Genomic DNA, 14,950 nt, shown 5'->3' on the forward strand with positions numbered 1-14,950 from the left:
CAAATGGAAAAACACTCCATATGAATTGTAAGAATCAATATCATTAAAATGGCCATGCTGCCCAAAGCAATCTAAAAATTCAATGCTATTCCTACCAAACTACCAGTCATTTTTTTCACAGAATTGTAAAAAACTATTCTAAAAAATTCATATGGCACCAAAAAGCCTAAATAGCCATAGCAATTCTAAGCAAAAAGAACAACGGCAGAGGCATTATACTACCTGACTTCAAACTGTACTAATAGGTAACATAACAGAAACAAAAATGGACATACAAAAACAGAAATATAAACCAATAAAACAGGACAGAGAACCCAGAAATAAAGCCACACTTACAGCCATCTAATCTTTGACAAAGTCGGCACAAATAAGCAATGGGGAAAGGACTTCCTGTTCAATAAATGGTGCTGCGATAGCTGGCTAGCCATACGCAAATGACTAAAACAACCCCTTCCTTTCACCAAATATAAAAACCACCTCGAAACAACTTAAATATTTAAATGTAAGACCTCAAAGTACAAGAATCCGAGAAGAAAACCTAGGAAACACCATTCTGGACAGCAGCCTTGGGAAAGAATTTATGATTAACTTTTCAAAAGGAATTGCAGCAAAAACAAAAATGGACAAGTGGGACTTAATTAAAGAGCTGCACAGCAAAAGAAATTATCAACACAGTAAACAGACAACCTACAGAATGGGAGAAAATATTTGTCAACAGCGCATCTAACAGAGGTCTAATACCTAGAATCTATTAGGAACTTAAACAAAATAACAAGCAAAAAACAACCCCATTAAAAAAAATGGGCAGAAGACATGAACAGAAATTTCTCGAAAGGAGACATGCCAGTGGCCAACAAACATATGAAAAATATGCTCATCATCACTAATCCTCAGAGAAATGCAAACAAGTACCACAAGATACCGTCTCACAGTAGTCAGAATGACCATTTTAAAAAAGTCAAAAACCAACAGATGTTGGTGAGGCTATAGAGAAAAGGGAACACATACATTCTTGGTGAGAATGTTAATTAGTTCAACTACTGTGGAAAGCAATGTGAAGATTTCTCCAACCACTTAAAACAGAACTACCATCGGACCCAGCAATCCCATTACTAATGATTTCTAGGAATAGAAATCATTCTACCCTAAAGATACATGCATGCAAACGTTCACTGCAGCGCTATTCACAATAGCAAAGTCATGGAATCAAACTAGGTGCCCATCAACAATGAACTGGATAAAGAAAATATAGTACATATGCACCATGGAATACTATGCAGGGCTAGAAAAAGAATGAATTTTTGTCCTTTGGAGCAACATGGATGCAGCTGGAGGCCATTATCCTAAGCAAATTAATGCAGGAACAGAAACTCAAATACCACAGGTTCTCACTTACAATGGGCGCTAGCCATAAGTATTCATGGACATAAATATAGCAACACTAAATATAGGGACTCATAGAAGGGGGAGGGAGGGAAGGGTTAAAAAACTCACTGTTGGGTACTATGCTCAGTACCTGGGTAACAGGATCATTCACACCCCTAACCTCAGTATCATGCAATATACCCGTATACCAAACCTGCATATGTACCCCCTGAATCCAAAAGAAAAGTTGAAAAAGAAAAAAATTAAAATAAATAACAAATGAATGTATTATGAAGAAGAGAAATTCACTTTCTTTGGCTAGAAATTTATCTCACACACAATAAGACTGGCTCTTAAGAATAGGGTCCTGATTCAACTATGATTTTTATTTGCCTGATTTCCTTTTGGATAATGAAGGCATCTTTAGTCACCATCTCTTCTGAGACATTTGTGTAAAAAAAATTTTAACAAAAGAACAATGGAAACCTGAAGGCCCAGCATGGTAGCTCATTCCTAAAATCCCAGTGCTTTGGAAGGCTGAGACAGGAGGATCGCTTGAGGTCAGGAGTTTAAGACCAGTCTGGGCAATACAACAAGACCTCGTCTCTGCAAAAATAAAACATAAAAACTATCCAAGTGTGGTAGCACACATCTTTAGTCCCAGCTACTTGGAAAGTTGAAGCAGGAGGCTTGCTTGAGCCCAGGGCTTTGAGGGGTGACCTGAGACAGGATTAATGGCATCAAACTGAATATAACCTGTTTGGAAAACAGCATGTTTTAGCATTTCCTCTCACTTTATACTTTACCACAATCAGAGGATGCAAGTTGGGAAATCTGCATTATAGTTTCCCTGGAGAAGCAAAAGCATATAAAGAATGAAACAATTTACATAGCGAGATGATTAGAAGAGTAAGAACACCATGCAGAAGCCCTGAAGTATCAGAGCTACATCTTCGCAAAATGGCATTATACTCTCAGAAAATTTTCAGGCTTAATTTCACCCAATATCAGGTAAAACCAAAATTATTTTAAATAGTGATTATCAACAGACAATTAATAAGATTAACAATTAATATTTGGGTATCTTTATTTTGTTCTAGTCTTTCCCCTGGAACAGTATCACTATTCATTATAAATTGGTTCATGAATATAACTTGTCATTTTAACATGTAGTTTTTTGTTGTGTTTATAAAATTTGAAAGTATGAGGAAGTGTGGGTTCTAACACCAGTCTCAGTTAACTGTGGTTATAACCATATCCATTCATTTGGACCATGAAGTGTTGTAAAGCTATCACTATGCACCTGTTGATAATTTATCTGAATTACAGATGCAGCTTGTGGGAAGAGGAAAAAGTATCTATATTTATTTGCTTGGCAAACCCAAAACTCAGAAGAAATACCAATAGTCCTTACAGAAATGCTATGGCTGTATGTCTAGCATGATACTATAAACAAATAGGTGATTACCTAAAGCCCCCATAGCCAACAGGACTGTGAGAAATAAATTTAGAGATGCGATTACATGGCTGACTTGGATCCTCTAGGGAACATACAACAACTCTCGTATAATTATGCAGTGAGACTCTGAGTGGTAGCTATGGAATAACTAGTACTTCCATTTTCAACATCTGAATATTTTAAACCGGCTTTCTCTGATACCAAATGCCTGAAGGGTTCTACAAAAACGTTTAACATATTTTAAATGCAGTAGCTTTACAAATACTTGGTAATTTAAATGATAAACTTCAGATACCCTTCATAACTCCTTCACGGCTCTGAATTCCATATTACATCTGGTTTTGTTTTATATATCATCTGAAATATAAAGACACTTTCATCATGTTTGAAGTAAAATAATTAATGAAATGTACACTAACAATATTCTCTGAGACATTTCTAACCGGTCATCAAGGATGGCATACAACATGTTTCTTAAAAGTGGTATGATAGCATATTATTCAAAATTTGGTTACTCCCAGAGAGTCTAAAGGAACATTACCAAGGGATATAGCTCAATGATTATGCAGCCTCAAGTAACTGAATAATTTAGTTATGATTTAACCCAATAAAATCACCGTCCTAAATTATCATATACTATGTGGCTTTTCTACCAAAAAGTTCTAAGGTGCATGGGACAAGTGTGAAGAAGCAGTCTTATGTACAGCATATTGTCCCAGACCTCTCAGCCCAATTCGCCCCCAAATTCAGTCCTTAACTCTGATGAAGTATACTGAATCCAATATATTGACATCCTCCTTTTAAAAATCCCCATAACTTAATATCAGTAAGCACATATGATGAGTTATGAGATAGCAATCTAGCAATTCCAAGGCCATATTCTTTTTATTTTTATTTTTTTGAGACGGAGTCTCGCTCTGTCGCCCAGGCTGGAGTGCAGTGGCCAGATCTCAGCTCACTGCAAGCTCCGCCTCCCGGGTTTACACCATTCTCCTGCCTCAGCCTCCCGAGTAGCTGGGACTACAGGTGCCCGCCACCTCGCCTGGCTAGTTTTTTGTATTTTTTAGTAGAGACAGGGTTTCACCGGGTTAGCCAGGATGGTCTCGATCTCCTGACCTCGTGATCCACCCGTCTCGGCCTCCCAAAGTGCTGGGATTACAGGCTTGAGCCACCGCGCCCAGCCCAAGGCCATATTCTTATAGCAAGCTACGCGTATTTCTGATACTGATACTCTTGTGTTTTGCATGCTTGACCTTGTGCAGTAACCCTTTCATGCAAGAAAATTTTTTCAAACACCTCACTATGTTGTTTCAAAAGAAGAATCCATGAGACAAATTGGGCAAAAATTTGCTGGAGAAAACAAACAGAAGCAGAGTCTGAGAATGGTCTGAATGGAGGAGTCATGGTTGGAGTCAGAGCGCAATGAGAAAACCCAGAGATCATGAAAAGGGCTGTGCCTATGCTGATCTCAATAAAAAGAGGTTTCCTGACTTTTAAGAAAATCTGCATTTTTAGCACCATTATTTTATCCACATAATACTACATCCTAGATTCTTAAGAAGGAATGAACAATACCCCTCTCCCAATTTTCCTATCTGTATAACTCACCAACTTGACCTTATTACATAATATACATCAAGGTATTATTTTTTTCAAACAGGAAATTATTGATCCAGTGATCAAAAGAAGTTCCTAAAAGAGTTTAACATTCACCCAAGGAGTAACTTGTTATACTGGAGAACCGTGGAAGAACGTTCTAAATCAGTGTGACTTACAGAAATACATATTTTGTATATTACATGAGCTGAAAGCACTACGCTGGCAATTCACAGAAGCTGTCTTTATAAACAAAGTGAAGCGTCTCCAATCAATTCCTGCTAATGCACAGTAATAAGAAGCAAATCACTCAATCACCAGCACAGAAAAACAGAGTACAATGGTCCATATTCAATAGCCCCAAAACAAATTATAAAGGGCTAAGTAGGGTGGGGTGAAGCTCAGTATTGGGAGGTTTGTTTTTCATGAACAGATGGTTTCATCATTAGTTGGGGTGCCAACTAAAACTTTCGGGGCCGGGAGGCAGAGATCATTTCCTGCCCACCCACTATTCTATTCTGCAATTCCATCCATTTCAGGAACCTCTCCTAGCAAGCTGTGAGCCTTTCTTCTCCTGGCTATGATGCATCCTAGAGTTGATAACAAATGGCAGCTCTTTCATAACCCATAATATCTTTTCAATGACCAAAGCAAATCCATACTCATGTAAGTGTGCCTCTTCCTAGGTGGATGCAGAAGTAAGTTACACACAGTTACTTATACCATAATCTCACCTACAGAGTTAGAAGTTGCCATTAATTATCTCCTCAGACTGCTGCAAACTCAGTAAGTTCTGTTTCCCAGTCAACCCTCTAATTGCTTTTGTTGTTGTTGTTTTATCTCATTTCCTCTGGATCCCATCCAAATTCTCTATTTCTTAGATCAATAATAGGGTTAAAATGAGTCTCATGCCAATAGCAGTCAAGACTAAAGCAACATGAACTATGCTGGAGGAATCACTTCATATTTCCAAAGCCTGCCTTTTAGAGATTGGATTGAATGGCGGACATGTGTTATTGACTGTTACCTCATATTTTAGGCCTTATATGTTTATATAAAACTTGACTGAAAGAATCACATAAGCTTGCATTCAAGTTCTATTTGCCTACCCCAAAATGTTTTTTAAATTCTTCCTTAATGAATTATACTTTACATGTCAATTGCAATATCAAGCTTAATAATTTATTCAGTTTCTAAGGATATTTAAATTTTAATTAATTTGTGTAGGGTCCTACCCTAAGTTGGTATTATGCACATTAAGGAATATGTATGTCTTATTTGTACATATACCTAGTTGTATAAAATATGATAATCCATTTTTAAAAAACTAAGAGTAGCCAAAAATCAGACTCATGGAATCTTATAGGTGGAAGAACAGTACGTCATATTGTATTCTTTCAGAGACTTCGGTCTACTTGCCTTAGTTTTCAAATAGGGAAGACAGGAAGACAGTAAGCTCTGTGATTTTGGAGCATATAATTCAGCCCACCTTGACACAGATACCATAAGCTTGACATAGATACTATAATAAGAAAATAATTAAAAATGCAATCAAAGATTACTCAAATTGTGCATTAAATGTATTCATCACATAATTACAAAGGAAAAAATTATAAATCCCCTAACTAAAATTTCCAACTGGAGTCAGCTACTTTTTTTAACTTAACAGAAGGAAATCTTCTATATGCAAATATTCAGTGGATTGAATATTGTGTATCATATGGACTACAGTGGAAAAATCTGAAAGTACGACCTCAGATGATCAAAGTTGACATCAATAGTGATAGGTCATGCTGATAGCATGTACACTTGATGTGATGAAAATGTCACTTTACCTGTTTGGTCTTCTTCCCCAAAACCCATAACCTCAGTCTCCTCATGAGAAAAACATTATGCAAATCACACTTAGGAGGCATTTTTCAAAATATCTGACCATTAATCCTCAAAACTGTCAAGGTCATTAAAAACAAGAAAAATTTAAGAAACTGTCACAGCCAAGAGGGGCCTAAAAAGATATGATCACTAAATGTAATTTGGTATTTTGGATGAGTTGGGAACAGAGGAAAAAAAATTAAGAAAAAAATTGGGTGTAGGGTATATTGAAAGTCTCAGTACTATCTTCACAACTATTCTATAAATCTAAATATATTCTAAAATGAAAAGTCTACTTAAATATTGAACATGTGCACACATGTGCATGCGCGCACACACACACACACACACACACACACACACGGACCCTGCACACACAGTGCATTTCACCGCTACTACAGATTGACATCAGCACCTCTCCTCGACAACAAACCCTTGAAATAAGAATGTTGTTTTATTCATCTTTGTATCTCCTACAAATATTTAGGCCATGCCTATTACTCACTACTTATAGAATAAACGTCCATGGAATTGAAAGAGATGATGATCTAATATCCAGGGTCAAGCTGACTGCTCAGTAAGAAAACAAAAGTTTCTATTAAGATGCACTTTTCCCACTCCTAGCAATTACTGCAGAATTTATTCTTACCTTGAGAGAAAGACCCGTAATGGTGGATTGAAATTGGGGGAAAAAAAGAAGAAAGAGTGAACACAGGGTAGCAGCCATGCCACTAACAAATGCAACATATAGGAATCTGTCTCCTAACTTACAAAATTACCTTAAACTCCGTCACTTAGTGCTTCAAAGTCAAAAGAAGAAAAACATCTTAAAGAAGATAACACATATACTTACATTTGAAGGTCGTTCTGAGGATTAGGTGAAAAAAATATATGTTTACGCTCTTTGAAAATCACACAATCAAATAGCAGTTCCTAAATTTCCCCAGAGGTGGAGCACCTGAAAGTCACAGTGGTCCTTGGAGACCAAAATGAATACTGATGTATTGAATTGCATTAGAGGAACCATTTTAACGGTAGAAAATATAACAATGTGATGCAGAATGAGATTATAACCATTAGTGTAACGCACGTGCACGCACACACACATACACACAAATTAAATTTAGTTCAATTGTCTCCTAGTAATTTTTGCCATTATTATGCATCTGCTATTTTGTTATCCTGTTTTCCTGTATTCTCTTGTTAATTGTGTGTCTTCCTCACTAAACCATTACCAAGTACCTATGTCTTGTTAATTCTTGTATCTTGAGAATAGATTTTGGCACATAATAGACATTTATTCAACAAATATTCCTGGAGCACTTACTGGAAATCATGAGATCTAGCAAACGAAAGATTAAGATCCCCATTCTTAAAGTACTTACATTCTAATTCTAGCAGGCTAAAAGGCTAGAAGGTGATAGATGCAATGGAGAAAAGCAGAGCAGGATAAGGGGGGATGGGAGTTAGAAACAGGTTGTAGAATTAAGCAGAGCAGTTGCACTGTCAATGTGAGGTTTCAGCAAAAACTTGAAAAACTAATGATTTCAATAAAGCACATATCTGGGTGCTAAACATTCCAGGCAGAAGAATAAGGCACTATCCCTGGATGCAAGCTTGCCTGTCATGTCAAAAAGCAGCCAGGAAACCAAGGTGCCTGGGGCACTGTGAGTGCAAGGAAGGGGAGTAGGCAAGGCCAGGATGGTCAGTCCAGGCAGGGCCTTGTAAGCCGTGATAAAGACTTGTGCTTCCCCCCACAGCGAAATGGGGAGCCACTGCAGAGTTTCGAGCAAGAGCCACATCATCTGAGCTACATTTTTACAGGCTCACTCTGGCTGCCACGTGGACACTATGTGGAGGCAAACACAGAAGCGGTAAAGAGACCTGTTCGGGTTGGTTGCCATAATCTGGTGGCTCAGACCAAGGTAGTAGGTGTGGCCATGATGAAAATTGGTTGGATGATAAATATATCAAAGTAGAACCAAAAAATTTTAAGACGGATTCAACAAATACTTTAAATGGATAAATATTGGCCAATATTCATTAGCAGGCAAGCATCATCAAGTGCCAAAGGCTTAATAACAATTTATGGGCAAAAAAAAAAAACCTTAAAACAAAAACCACATTTGTTAAATTAGCATGATATGTATTAAACTTAAATTATGTTGACAATGACTTAATTATTTGATTTCAGCCTCAGAACATTGACACCCAGCTTACTGACTTAGGGTTTTGGGGGGAGAGAGTTTGATAACCACTAAGCTACATACATGTGTGAATGTTGATACTGATACTGAAACTAATTTATGACAGGTGCTGTGAGGGGGTATCTCACCTGTTCAAAGAAATATCATTATCTGATTTCAGCCTTACATTGGAGAGTAAGTCGGAGCCAGCCAAGTGAAAAGGATTGCCATACTAAGCCCTGGAGTTGTCTCTGCTTAGTAATTGATACCATTTTCTGGCACTAGTTATTTTTATAAAGATATTAGCAAAGCAACAGCAAAATTAAAGTGCTTCATAATCCTTAGCACTCATCATCAACTTCTGAAATATGATTGCATGTTAGCTTTTACTGTTACTGTACAAAAGCACTTACTTAAAGGTAGGGAGGACAAACTCTGTTAACAGTAGCAAAGGGGAGAACTATTGCCTCCTTCCAGACTGTGGCATCCCTTTTCCCAAAGCAACAGGAGTTACAGAGATCTCCTGAATCTCCTTTGTGCTGAACTTGGCAAGAAACTGGTAGGTATCTTCCAGGATGTGTGAGCAAAATATGTCCCTAGAAAGGTTAACAAATGGGTGACAGGTGACTCCTGTATTCCTTCCTCATTCTTCTCCTTTTACATATTTCTTCCCCCTGCTTCCAGTGGCCTCTCAGGGATCCAAGCCTGCTCATAGGAAATTAAATGAGGTTAGTGATTAACATTTCAAAGTGAATTTAAGTCACCGCTTGCCCTCCGTCTGGGGAAGGCATATTACAAGCTTAATTTGTGGAAGAGCAGACTTTGTATCCCTCTTAGCCATCAGGGCAGGGTGCTGTTTTATTTACTCAGGGGATCTGGGGAGCACAGCATGTTTCCTCAGCGGAAAGCAGGAGGATTTTGCTAGCTGAGGCCTGTCCACACTCCTCAGATCAGCTGCCTAGCAGCAGCAGCCTTCCCTGCCTCATTCCAGGTCATGCTGTGAATATGAGGACACCAGTCTCATGACAGAGCTAAATCAGAAATCCACAGACTAGTAATGCTTGCTGAACCCCTAATTTTTTCTTTATAAAATAGTATCCCTCTACAGACACCCTGCCTCACAGGGCCTTTTTGAAGACAAATGAAATAACGTCATCTCTTCAATGCAAGCCTGTCCCCCAACAACTCAATGAAAGGTGCCATGTGTAATGACCAAGTTCTCTTTCCAGCTGAATTTAGAAACGGCAGAGTACAGTGGTGCCTATGTTTATTCACAGTGGCATCTAATTTTGCATAGGAAAGTAAGGCCTAGGCATTTGCATTTTTCCTCCTGGTTCTACTCTCCTGGCCAAGAAACACATGAAGAAGGGTCTTCACTGGCCCAGAGCCCCTGATAGGATTCCATTCATGCCCGCCACTCACTGACAGAGAAAGCCCCCCACCAGAAGGCTCCGCTCTCATAAAGAGCCCTGCCTGATTCAGGAAGATGTGGCTTTTTGTTCAGTACCATAGGACCTTGTGTGACACTCCACGGCCCAGGCTAGGGGCTGTCACAGCAGTCTTTCACAATTCAAAGAGCAAAAGAGAATAGCCTGCCTTTGAGCATCAGAGATGTGGGAGAGGCAGGAATCAAATCATGAATAAATAAATAAAAACACCAACAGCTGTGATATTTAAAACAGACAATCACTATAACAGCAAATGACAACCCTGCAGCCTACAGAATCTGCTAATAAACTCTGCTGTGAATGTTATTAAAGATAAACTTATGAGCCATGATTATTCAACCATTAAACCTAAGTGGAAATCAAAGGAAGATGTATGTCAGATGATGTTTCTGGTGCCACATAGCCCAGGAAATTTACTCATCAAATCTGAATCCTGATCTCTCTGTCCTCCAAGGATTTGTCCCTTGAATTTCTGGCACTGTGTGCAGAAGCTCTCTTCTCCTTTTTCCTTTAATTATAATTTTAGTTTTGAATGTGTGGCTTATTTCCAATAAGTTATTGTGATAAGCACATCTTATTATCCATGGAATAAAGGGAGTGCCATTCAATTCAGCGGGGGCATATCTACAAGAAGGAAAGAAAAGAAGACTTTCCCCACAGCCAACCTGCTGACCAGACAACTTTCAGCCCTGAGGGACTGATGCTGAACAAGCTCTCAAAAGTCTAGATTGTGAGGAGCTTTGTCAATATATTAGCTAACTTAACTGAACCAGAATTTAATTTCAATTCAGTAGTCATCATATTCACACTTCACTTTAATCTCAAGCTCTATTGTTAACAGTACAGTTGGCAACACAGTTAAGAAGAAGAGTGGGCCTGATATGGTGGTTCATGCCAATAATCCTAGCACTTTGGAAAGCCAAAGTGGGAGAATCTCTTGAGGCCAGGAATTCAAGACCAGCATGGGCAACATAGCAAAACCCCTATCTCTACAAAAAAGTAAAAAAAAAAAAAAAAATTGCAGCTGTAGTCCCAGCTCTTCAGGAGGCTGAGGTAGGAAGATTGCTTGAGCCCAGGACTGAATTCCAGGCTTCAGTGAGCCATGATTACAACGCTGCAGTCCAGCTTGGGTGACAGAGAAAGACCCTATCTCAAAGATAAAAAAAATAGGAAGAGTGGCATATTATGGCAGAAACAAAATTATACAATAAAAGATTCCTACATGAGTATTCTACTTTGAAGACATAAAAGGATGACTTAAATCCAAAATAATTTTCAGTTAATATCCTCAAGAATATAATGATATGCAGGATGCAGAACATAGTGAAGTTAGAGCTACTCAATCTGGTAGTTTTTAAGGAATGACCTTCAAATGTCTGCTTAGTGTTAATATTTCCCAGGCCCTTTGAATTAGGAATTTGAAATAACCTTCAACAATGAAGGTGACAGTCTTTTTAAAAAAAATAAGAAATACAACATTAAATGGTGAATATGTACAACCTATACTGGTAAGATGTTAAGGGGATAAAGAATGTGTGTAAGAGGTTGCCAGGGATCAAGAATGAATATGATACCTTTCTGTCATCCTGCATTTATTGTTATGGTGTTTGGTTTTTAGTTGATTTTTATCCCCTTTCTACCATGCCCACTTTAACATCTCTGTGTGATGTAGAAGAGATTTGCTGAGGTTGGGTGTCTCCTCCTCTGCATTCTCATGTATGTAATAAATGTGCCTGCCAGGATAAATATTACATACTTAACAGACTTTGAAAGAATTAATACGTGGACTAAGTACTTGGATGCTGGCCTAAATCTCAAATTATTCCATGTTACGCCGTAATTGGGAAAAATAAATAAATGTGGTATTTGTAGCACAAATGAAGAGGAAGAGACCAAGCAACAGCTGTGTACAAGTACTGAGTACCATGGTACTGCATACAAGTAACAAGTACCGTGGTACTGTGAACAAGTACCATGTCCAGGTAGGAAAGAAGCTCACATAAAGCCCAGACTGGGCATTCAGAACATTGATGTTAGAACTACAGGGTGACACAGAAACTATACAGAGTGACACTGGCCCTGGATCTAGGAGGCCTTCAAGAAATTAAGGCAGTAATTCTCACATGTGGCTTGATATCAGAACCACCTGAAAAGATTTTGTTGATATCATTTTGTGTTATAGCACAGATTACCGTAAATAAGGTAGTAATAGCCCCTAGACATAATACAAAGGTTTGGATTCATAGTTTATTTTCTATTAAAGGGTAGAAGCGGAGGAGCAGGAAAACTCCTGCTACAGCTATAGTGCTGGAGTGGAGTAGATCTGAGACTGGGGTTGGGTCTTCTATGGCTGATGGAAGTCCGGGATGGAGGCTGAATTGAGCTGACTTTCCTGCTACTGGTAAGAGAAGGCTAATTAATGGAAGCGAGTTGAGGTTTTTTTTCTTTAAATTCAAACTCCTGGATCACCTCCACAACCAGTTAAATAATATGGGAGGGCCATAATAAATCTGTTTTTATATTTGAGAATAACTGCTAAACAAGCAACATAGCCTCCACTCGACTGTCATCTACTCTGGGAGCTGCTTTGTGAGGGTAATGAAGTCCCTTGGAGTAGCCTTGTTACCATTATTTCTGCAAAAACAAGGTTAGCCTAACACCCACCTAGTAACATAACTAAAAGAACATGCAGAATGAAAGAACTCAGTGATACGCTCCATCTCTGAATATCATAAAATGAAAGTGGAGCCAAAATAAACCTCTTTAGTTTCAATGCATAAATGCTACAATATGGTTGAGGAAATAACGAACAGCTTTTCTTTTATATACTGGGTATCCTTGTAATGAAAGTTGATTTGAAAGAACTAGAGCTATATGCTGCATCTAAAGAGACTCTCCTGCTCCCAAGGATCCAGCAAGCAATCTGAAATGTTTTCATTTCATGACTTGAGAGTAGAGTGTGCTCTGGTCTTATGACAGATGTGTTTCTTAAAATTTGTGCAAACTTGGAATCTTTTCATTAGTTGAAATGGGCTTGCTATCTAAAGAAGCATAAAATAGCTTATTTTTTGAATTAAAAAATATTTAGAGATCCTAAAACCACCTCCAAATGTGTCTGTTTTAATGGGTTTTTGCACTGTAGAACTACATAATGGCTATCATGTTATTATGTGGGCTTGGTTATTATGCTATTCTCAAACACAAAATCAAATGTAACAAAAGTCTGCTGCAACCTAGAAATTATTTAAAAATGGTTTGCACTGAAATTTTGGAAATAAGAATACATCTGATTTATGAGAAAGCCAAGTTGCTAAAAATGTAATTTAACAATTGCTATTATGTGCTGAAATCAATAATTTTTAATGTGGACACATTAACATTTTGAAAATGAAAAAGAGTGATTTGTATTTTATAATATTTATAACAAATATTTATACAAATATTTATAACAAATATTTATAACAAATTTTCAGGAATAAGTTTCTCATAAAAATTGTATTTATATGAAAGTAACTTAATTGAGCAACTTAATTGCTCACTAGTGAAAGAGTTTTTTTAAAAAAATCATATATAATAAACTGCAATGAAGCAAATATCTACAATATCATTGTCCCCATTTTACAGGTAGAGGAAGTAACTTAAGGGAACTTAAGAGTTCTAAGATTACACACAAAGTCAATAATAGAGGTAGAAATTCATTTCACATTTTCTGGCTCCCAAGTCATTTCCATCAGACCGTGGATGCAAAGAAACTGCTTGCAAATGTTAATGAAGTATTTATTTTTTCTTCATACAAAGTAGAGCCAAAAATGTCATTTCGTAGGTCCCAGAAGTGAATTCTCAGCTAAAAATTGAATTATCGTCCAAAATTTAGAGTATATTTAGTTCAAAAAGTCAGCAATAATATCCTCTTTGCCTACAGTAGTATAAGAAAAAAATAAGTTTCCTAACAAAGTTCTCCTTTGCTTTGAGCACATCACAAGTCAATTGGTCACTGGGTGAAAGGAAAGAAGAAACACATCACCTGAGGTGACTGTTTGCACAAAAAGCATTGCAATAAAGAAGCAATTATAGCACGTGTATTCATCTGTAAAAACAACTATAAAGAACTGTCTGAGGCCAGATGCGGTGGCTCACACCTGTAATCCCACACTTTGTGAGGCTGAAGTGGGCGGCTCATTTGAAATCAGGAGTTCAAAACCAGCCTGGCCTACACGGTGAAACCCCATCTCTATTAAAAATACAAAATTTAGCTGGGTGTGATGGCATGCACCTATAATCACAGCTACTCAGGAGGCTGAGGCACGAGAATTGCTTGAACCCAGGAGGCAGAGGTTGCAGTGAGCAGAGATTGTGCCACTGCACTCCAGCCTGAGTAACAGAGACTCCGTCTCAACAAAAACTGCCCGACACTAGGTAATTTATAAAGGAAAAAGTTTTAATTGACCACAATTCAACCTGGCTGTGGAGGCCTCAGGAAACTTACAATTATGGCAGAAGGTAAAGGAGAAGCAAGGCACCTTCCTTAGGAGGTGGCAGGAAGAAGAATGAATTACCAAAGGAACTACCAAACACTTGTAAAACCATCAGATCTCGTAAGAACTCACTCACTTTCATGAGAAGAGCATGGGAAAAACCACCCCTATGATTCAGTTACCTCCACCTGTGCTACTCCCTTGACCAGGGGATTATGGGGATTATAATTCAAGGTGAGATTTGGATGGGGACACAAAACCTAACTCTTCATCAGCGGTTTGTGGGAAGTCCTCATCTGAACATCACAGGTGAACAAGATGGGTGTCAGATTGTTCTGACTGAGTAATGGGTTGGGTGGAGTGGAGAGGTGGGCAGGAAAAAATTAAGACCTGTACCAGAGCCTGCCACCTTGCCTGAGGTATTTGGTACATGGTTTAGGGAGCATGCTTATTCTCTACCTCTTATGTTTCCTTTTATACAAGAGACTATGTGTTAGTATTACAATCCTGGTCTCCCTCCAATCCTCCACTTTACTCTTGGTGATTTTG

The 14,950-nt window shown here is 38.1% G+C and overlaps 1 non-coding gene across 1 annotated transcript; it reads left to right on the forward strand.

Annotated features, from left to right (window-relative positions):
* The first annotated feature begins 1,733 nt into the window (after positions 1–1,733).
* Positions 1,734–1,813, forward strand: LOC111552831. The gene has a single exon (XR_002734744.1). It is a non-coding gene; the product is annotated as a small nucleolar RNA SNORD11 (small nucleolar RNA).
* Positions 1,814–14,950: the final 13,137 nt, after the last annotated feature.

This window comes from Piliocolobus tephrosceles, chromosome 6 (genome assembly GCF_002776525.5).
Source record: "Piliocolobus tephrosceles isolate RC106 chromosome 6, ASM277652v3, whole genome shotgun sequence".
In the NCBI taxonomy this organism is placed as follows: domain Eukaryota; kingdom Metazoa; phylum Chordata; class Mammalia; order Primates; family Cercopithecidae; genus Piliocolobus; species Piliocolobus tephrosceles.